General features: G+C 45.5%; 1 pseudogene; it reads left to right on the forward strand.

Annotated features, from left to right (window-relative positions):
- The first annotated feature begins 589 nt into the window (after positions 1-589).
- Positions 590-708, forward strand: LOC136656326 (5S ribosomal RNA; annotated as a pseudogene).
- The last annotated feature ends 8322 nt before the right edge of the window (positions 709-9030 follow it).

Here is a 9030-nt window from a genome sequence, read left to right on the forward strand (position 1 = left end):
GAGTAGGGCTGGCAAGCAATTTATATCATTATTTGATTCATCATTCTGATTTTAAAAAGATTAATTTAAATAAATCTGCACGACCTCAAAATACATGCTTTTGAAGAAAATAAGGAGATAAAATAATGAAAATTATTTATTCATTCATTAAAAGATTTCCATCCTGCACTTTCCCTTCCCATCAGGGAGGCACTAACGTGGCTTCCAATCAAAGCAGTAAAATACATTAAAACATTACAAAAACAGTAGTAGCTACCAGAATAGAATAGCAGAATAGAGAGTACCAAACAGTGAGAGCACCAAAAACTGAGCATTGTCAAAAATAAGGGGTGTTTTGAATATGACTTTTTCATTCTTATTTTTCATTACCATAATAAGGAAAATGTGGAGACAGGATTCTACCTAATTGCTTATTCCGATGTAATGCAATGAAATAACTTTAACCAAATTAGGTGGAAAATACGTTTACTGGGGCAGACGTTCTCCCTGCTCTGCTTCTCTAAGTTAAAGGGTCATACACCATGATTAAGAACATAAGAGCCGTGCCGGATTAGGGCAAAGGCCCATCTAGTCCAGCTTCCTGTATCTCAACTGTTACCCTGTTACCCTGCACATGCCCAATCTCGTCTGATCTCGGAAGCTAAGCAGGGTCAGGCCTGGTTAGTACTTGGATGGGAGACCGCCTGGGAATACCAGGTGCTGTAGGCTTATACCATAGTCTGAAGGTTGCCAACCAGTGCCCCCCCATGCCTCAGGGAGCAACAAGACAACAAGATATCCAAATCCTGTTGCCACTCCCTTGCACCTGTCATTCAGATATAGCCACCTTCTAGAACCAGGAGGTGATTACATTTGCAGGAAAGGAAATGTGGGAGAGAAAGTGACATACACAGGTTGGCCCGGTCTGGTGGGCTCCCCGATTCATGTGAGCCCTCGGCTAGTTCTCTACCTGGCCAACCTCTGATGCCAGCTCTGGCTGAGGTAGAGCTACTGACCAACAGAAGCAGCCCCTCTGTTTATCTGCAGAGTCTTGGTGCTACAGTCCAGATTCTAGGTTCCTCCCTCCAAAGGGAAGGGAGCAAAAGGAGTTGGAAACAGCAATAGGGCTGGCTGATGATCAAAATGGCAACTCACAGAAGCAGCGCTTCCACTGATCTGCAGCATTGTGTCTGTGTTACCATTATAAAGAGACCCACACGTGATTTAATAAGACAAAACCTGTAGAAGGAGGTTTCTCTGGGAGCGTGTTTAAATAATGCAGCAGAAGATGGGGACTTCGAGTCATGTGGAAGGCAAGACTTCTCTAATGAGGCCTCAATAGGCGGACATTTATCATTAGTATTAATCATCATCATAATCAGAGTCATTTCCTACCCAAACGATGACAGCAGTGCTTCATCAAGGTGCATGATCTGTCACAGGGCTGGACATTCTGTCCTTTGCTGACAGCCAGACAAGCACCAGTCGGTTCGATTTGAATCCTATTGTGGGGGGGGGGGAGAGTCTGGTTTTTCACCTTTGAAATAAGAATGCACTGCTGAGTAAAGAGGCCATTCAGATTTTGGTTTCTCTGATAGAGATACCAAAGCTAAGGCCTGTCTCATAGCTAGTGGCATAGCTAGAAAAGATGCAAAGCGGAACTTAACTGGCACCAATGGAGAGCAGGCAAGAGTCTAGATCAGCGTTTTTCGACCTGTGTGCCACGAGGCAGCCTCAGGTGTGATGCGCAGGCAGGCTGCAGGTAGCAGAGGGAGAAGTGACTGCTTTGACCCTCACACAGCAGCAGCAGCAGCAGCTAAGGCTGCAACCGGATCCTCATTTACCTGGGAGTAAGCCCCATTGACTATAATGGGACTTACTTCTGAGTAGACATGTCTAGGATTGGGCTTTTGGTCACACTTTTTTCTGAAATACAGGAGCAGGCAATTGGGGGGGGGAGAATGTGAAGCAAGTGATTCTGGATCTTTGGAAGGTGCAGACAAGTGAGGGGAGGAACAGTAGGAGAGGTAATTGCTAACTGCAATTATGAGATGGGGGAATGTGCCTGTGGGAGGGGGTGGAGTGGGGGAGAGGAGGAGAGAGAAGTGCCAATTGCCTACTCCTGTATTTGAGAAAGAAGAGTGCAACCAAGAGCCCAATCCTAGGCATGTCTACTCAGAAGTAAGTCCCACAGGCACATTCCCCCCAATGCCCCCCCCCAGTCTTTGGCTGCAATCCTAACCACACTTTCCTGAGAGTAAGCCCCATTGAACAAAATAGAACTTATTTCTGAGTAGACCTGGTTAGGATTGCGCCCTTTGTCATGTAGTAATTTAATTGTATTAATTCTATTAATTAAAAATTAATTGTAACGTAGTAATTTAATGTAAGTAAAAAACTGGGAGTGTGCCTTGACAATTTTAGTGCCTTGACAGTGTGCCGTGAGCTGAAAAAGGTTGAAAATGGCTGGTCTAGATAGAAGAAAATGAGATGGGCGACCCAGAGACTGTTTGCAGACCTCTCAACAAGATGGACCATTAAGCAGAAGCAATCTGGCCAATCTGGTTTTATTGTCCAGGCCAGATATGGTTCAGTAACCAAACTATGAACTAGACAGCTTTGATTCTTCACAGCATTTTCAGATGAATAATTCAGCAACATTAAATAATTCAAGGGAGGACCTTCCCGACAGATACACATCTCACTCTGTTCTCACTCCAGCCACCTGCTGTCACTGTCGGCAGACCTCAGTTTTCCCTTTTGAAGCTTCCCTTCCGCTTTTGATCTTGCATTCTTTCTTCCAATCTATCACTGCTCTGCTGTGTTCATTTGTAATTGGCAGGCAGGGCATACCCTGAAGAGTTACCCTGGCTACTTACTAAATCCCTCTCCTGTTACATTAAAAAAAAACTTTATTTGCCAAGGTTTAACAAACATAATAACAAGATGTCCCTTGAAGACACAAACGGATGGGATTTTTCAAAGATTCCGCACTAATGTCTGAGTACAGAACTGTTTCAAGATGGCCACCTGGTAGAATCCCTGCTATTGTGCGCCTGTTATATGCCCTGATATTTCTCTTCAATTGGATCCATTGACTCTTTTTCCTCCTCTGGATGCTTTCTGAGTCCTGGTAGAGCAAAGCAATACTACCAGCTGTTTCCAGTCTGCACCCTTGTCTTTGGATTACAGTGGATTCTAAAAAGCTGTTCCAATGGGGAAGAGGAAAAGGCATAGACACTCCCCTGGACAGGGCAACTCTCCTATCAAGTCAGCCAAGCAGCTATGTCTGGAGGACCTCCCAGCATGGTCAGACACAGTTGGTGAGCTCATGAATCTTGCTTCTCCCAACAGATATGAAGCTCTTCATGTTTCCAAAACAGAAGTGGAGAGAAACTACCAGTATCCCTCCAGTCATATTGGTAGGGCGTCAGCCTGCCCTCCTTCACCCACCCCTTCGGCTCCCTCCCCACAGGACAAGTAGTCATTATCTCAGGAGAATGGTCTTGGCAACTGTTTTTTGTTGGGTGATAATGTTGATGATGATTAACTTTATTTCTACCCCGCCTTTCTCCCCGGAAGGACTCAAGGCAGCTTACAACAAGGTTAAAACAAATTAAAAAACATACTTAAAAACAGATAAAAGCATATTAACAACATATCATAAAAACAGCAGTCAGATAAAAAAAAGTAGTCAGGTAAAAAGAGCATAGAGCAGCAAATCATAAAAGAATAAGGCCTGTAACCAGGTATTTATAAAGATATTAAAAGATGTTGAAAAGATGTTTAAAAAGGCCGGGAACTCAGAAGGCTTGTCTAAACAGAAGGGTCTTCAGGCCTCGCCGAAAAGTTTCAAGAGAGGGAGCAGTTCTTACGTCAAGGGGAAGGGAATTCCATAGCGTTGGTGCCACTACTGAGAAGGCCCTATTTCTTGCTGCCGCCCCACGTACCTCCCTAGGTAGCGGCACTTGTAAAAAGGCCGTCTCTGATGACCTAAGAGGACGAGCTGGATTGTACGGGAGTAGGCGATCTCTAAGACACCCTGGCCCAGTGCAGTATAGGGCTTTAAAGGTCAAAACCAGCACCTTGAATTGGGCCTGGAAACAAATGGGCAGCCAATGCAGGAGCGGACAGACAGAGTCAAACCGCCTACCTCCAGTAACTACACGGGCCGCCGCATTCTGCACTAGTTGCAGTTTCCAAACCGTCTTCAAGGGCAGCCCCACATAGAGCCTGTTACAATAATCTAACCTCGATGTCACCGTGGCATGGATCACCGTGGCCAGGTCTGCACGATCCAAGTACAGCCACAGCTGGCGCACCAGCCAAAGCTGAGCAAAGGCCCCCCTAGCCACAGCCACCACCTGGGAATCCAGGAGCAGCTAAGAGTCCAGGTGGACTCACTTGGTGGACCCAGGTGATTACAATATTAATATTGGAAACACAGTTCTTTTTGTATGTAAACAGCTTAACACTATTCTAGCCCAGCTGGACTCACTCCATAAGGCTATTCAGCCGCCCTTATCTTCCCTCTCTGCTCAAGTTCTGGGTTTGAACTCTAACAAACCAGGGGAAGCTGAACAGCTGGGGCTTCTGGATTGTGGTAAATCTGCCTATTGCTTGTTGAAAAATCAAATACTGCTAGAATTCCAGGACTCCCCCATCCATAAGGGGTGCTGGTCCAACAAATTGAGGGCAAAAGACTCTCTATGCAGATTGTTATACCTTGATCCATCCCAGGCTGACTGTGTTGATCTGCAGGAAATCATAAAACTACCCTGGATTCCCCAGTCTCCAAACTGGACCTGGCTTCTCCAGGCAGTTCAGGCAGTTCCTTCCTCTGTCTTCTCCTGCACATACCCGATCTTTTGATCTTGGAAGCTAAGCAGGGTCAGGCCTGGTTAGTACTTGGATGGGAGACCACCTAGGAATACCAGGTGCTGTAAGCTTATACCATAGTCTTTCGAGACTGAAGATTGCCAACCATTTTCCTCTGTCTTCTCCAGCAGAGTGTCTCCTCCAGCAGGGTACTGGTAGTCCTCTCCTGTTCATGTCCTCCAGCAGGGTCCTGGCAGTCCCCTTCTCCTGGTGTGTGTGTGTTGGTCCATCCATGGGGGTGTCCCTCTGGAGCTACCTTTTATCCTTGTATGTCCCTTTATCCAAAATACAGCTCAGCTGTGAGCTACTTCATTAGTCCATGTCCATGCAAAGTCCCATCAAGGTCAAATGAAGCTCAGGTGTCCATCAGAGTCTCCATTAGCCTTGATTGATTACAGCTGTGGAGCCAGCCCTGCCCTTCCCAGAGCTGTCAAACAGCTGGCAAAACATGGGGATCGCTGTCAACACCACATCAACCACCTGAAGATCTTCTGATCTTCCATTACACATATAGCTTTGAGATTGGCACTGGTTGCTTGCAGTCAGAGTTGGCTTGATCTGTGCAGCTTGGCATGAGTATAATAGGCATTTGAGGTTCTTTCCACAGCTCGTAGGTTACATGAATGTGCCAGAATAATTTCTCATAGGATACACAGTGAAAAGCACTACTTGAAACAGCCTGATGAGGCCTCCACCGCACACCCCGTTCCCCCACTCACTGAACCTACCTGTGTAGCCAGCGCATTCCATACTTCCTATTTTGCTTAAAGGGACTGTGAAGATGGAGAAAGGTAAGGGGGCAGGAGGCAGGCTCACTGCCTTCTGATTCACTTCCCACTTACTTTTAGTGAGCAGGAAGTGGATCAAAGGTGCAGGGTAGCAGCAGCAGACTCGGGACCCAATCCTATGCATGCCTACTTAGAAGTAAATCCCATTATAAGCAATGGGGCTTACTCCCAAGTAAGTCTGGATAGGATTGCAGCCTTAGCACAAAAAGCACCCTCTTTCTGGCTGCTTCCCATGACTCCCTGTAAATGAAATTGGAATTCTAGCACTTCCAGGTTTCACAGCAGTGTGTGAGGAGCATGTCAAGGGCTTTTGTTTTGCTTTCTTTGTAGCACAAAGTTGGTGGACCCGAGACAGCATCCGGACAGTGGTCCCAGTCGTGCCACTCCGATCTAGACATTTCCAACACAGTGCAGAGTTCTCTCTCCGTGCAGAGACAACTTGCTGCAACCTCTCTATTGGCGATCATGGCATATAGAACCTGAAGTGCTACAGAGGTCTGAGTCATCCTCAGTGTGCACATATCTATTAATCTATCACAATTCCGCATGACTTGTGAATTTGAAATTAATTCCTTAAACAAAACAACAAAAAAGGCTGAAAATCCAGGACTCGCCTGGAATTCATCACCATTGTTTTCTAAGGCAATATGTACAACCAGTCACCCATCCTAAATGGCATTAAAGCTGACAGTGTCTCCTCATTAGTGGTCGTAATCTGTCTGCACCAGCATGGACTACAAGGCAGTGTCTTTCACCCAATATCAAAGACATGCACAGTGTCTCTGTCTGTCTCCTCTGCAAGCCCTTTGGGGACAGGGGGCCATTTATTTAGTTATTCTGCTATGCAAACTGCTTTGAGGACATTTTTGTCAAAAAGCAAGATCTAGATATTCTCTTCTAAGCTTTCCAAATTCACCAGAATGCAGAATCTTTTTGCAAACCTGCAGAACAGTCACTAAGGTCTTCCTTGAACGCAAGGGGGACAAGAGTCTAGTGCTGCCTTTGTAAGTTGGGGGGGGGGGTTTAAGGAAATCTGAAGCCCATAACAGGATTCTTTCCCTATGCTTAAACTTTACAAGAGCAGAGTTTTATGGGCTGACCTTCAAAGGATGATAAAATCTCATTAGACAATGCTGGTGGGAGAAAAGAATAATTACCACTAGCAGACAGGTGTCGTAAATTCCTCCAATTGTTGCATACAACTACCTAAATACATGGTATAATTAAAGCACAGCATTAAAACATAACATTATAATTCTTTCTAATCTCGCTCCTTCCAATTATTGATTTGTTCTTAGTCTGTATTGTTCCTTCCTTTCTTCCCAGGAGCTTCTTTGCTTTCTTACACTGTCCATTCAAAACTTCTTCCCCCCCCCCCCAGACGGTATCACAGAATGTTAGGGCTGAAAGGGACTGTGGAGGTCATCTAGGCCAACCTTCTGCTCAGCATGCCTGATAGATGGCCGTCCAGGCTTTTTTTAAAACCTCCAGTAGGAGAGAGCCCACAACTGAATAAGACAGACTGTTCCAGTGCTGGACAGCTCTTACAGTTAGGAAATTCTTCCTACTTCTTAGCCTGTTTCTCTGTAGGTTCAAATCATTGGTTCTTTTCCTGCTCTAAGGAGTCACAGAGAGCAAGTCCTCCCTTGTAAATGGTTGATGACCACAAGCACACACCTTTGGAGTACTTAGCAACTGCTGGAGCCAGTAAGTAGATGATGGGGCGAGTCATGGGCGGGAAAGGAGAAGATCAGAGCAGTGAGGGGGGATTGGAGCAGGAACTGAGAACAGCCAGGGATGTGTCGGGGGGGGGGGGGGAGATATTGGTGGCAGCAGCAGACTGCAGTACATTTCAGACGTACCTCAGTATTTCAGAGGTAAATTCCCTATTAACCTGGAGATAGCATGTAGACATCAAGACTAGCAGCCACTAACCAGTGATAGACTCTGTGAATTTGTCTCATTTTCTTTTAAAATCATCTAGGCTTGTGGCCATCACCACATTGTGAATTTTGTAGATTAATTATGCACTGTGTGCATAAGAAAAGACTTCCTTTAGTTCATCCTAAATCTCCTGCCAATAGTTTCATTGGATAATCTGTAGTTCTGGAGTTGTGAGAGATGGAGAAAAAACTTTTCTCTATCCACATTCTTCACACACCATACATAATTTTATAAGCCTAAATCATTCCCTCTTCCACCACTCTTGGAGTGGAGCCCCCACTCATTGTCTCCTTCCTACACCAGCAAATGCCCAGTTTCTAGGATAATCAACCCTGGTGTTGGAGATGCTACTGTGTGGGTTCCTTCCATGTGATCCAGCAACACCTTCTAGACAACAATCGTAGCATGAGCAGAACCCCAAAATATAGCCGATTCTTCCAGATTCTTGATACTCTTTCTTCAGTCCCCCAAAAGAGAAGATTTGCCACTGAACTACTTAGAATTAGCAAATATACATGAATTATGCTTTCCTAGTTATTGGATGAGTATTTTTGCAAAGCAAAGCAGGGAGATCAACATTTTGGCAGCAAGCTTTCACTAGTATTTTAAATCATTTAGACACTTATGCCATGCACATGGTGAAAGAAGTATATGACATGAGTAAAATGTGCATTAGGTTTCTTCTGAGTGCCCAAGAGATCTATCAAAAAAACTATTTTTTGTGCAACGCAGATATCAAACAGGATCCATAAATGGGAGACCGCCTATCTCATCCAGCAAGTGGTCAAACAGGAACTCTATAATCTCCCTAGAAACATTTCATATGGTGCATCATCTATGGCACTCCCGCTTCCCTCTCAAGGGAGTAAAACCTAGAAGTCATTAAAAGGAGCAGCTACCCATCCTTTTCGAAAGCTTGTAACATTAAGTACTCACTGAGGTTGGCAGATGTGCTCCACTCTTCTCCCCTCCATACATAAGCAGCCTTGTGACACTTTTTCATTGATATGGGGTGGAGGAGGGGGGCGACAGGGGTAGGGTGGGCGAATTGGGCCCAGGAGGGGCATGTTCAGTGGCGCCAGCATGCACCTTATCTTATCCCCCTTCCCAGGCCCTATCCGCCTATCCGCCTGCACAGATCAACTTGGACTTGCACCAGAAATACAGCTGGGCCTTACCCTTGGGCAAGGGGACAAATATCCCCATACCATGAGGAGACTTCCAGCAGCTGACATTCCTCCCACAGGATGCAGTGTAGCCTACACCAGCACTATTGCATGGCCACTTGGGAATTTAGTTAGGAATGGGCTATCCTTTCCCCTGCCATGGCATATGCAGCCGAGCCAAAACAGGCTGCTCTACATGCTATAGTGGGGTGGGGGAAGACAGGAGGCTTGGAAGAAATTAGAGAAAATATTTCCCTTTACCTCTCCATAAAGCC

Source organism: Tiliqua scincoides, chromosome 6 (genome assembly GCF_035046505.1).
Source record: "Tiliqua scincoides isolate rTilSci1 chromosome 6, rTilSci1.hap2, whole genome shotgun sequence".
NCBI classification, from domain to species: Eukaryota; Metazoa; Chordata; class Lepidosauria; order Squamata; family Scincidae; genus Tiliqua; species Tiliqua scincoides.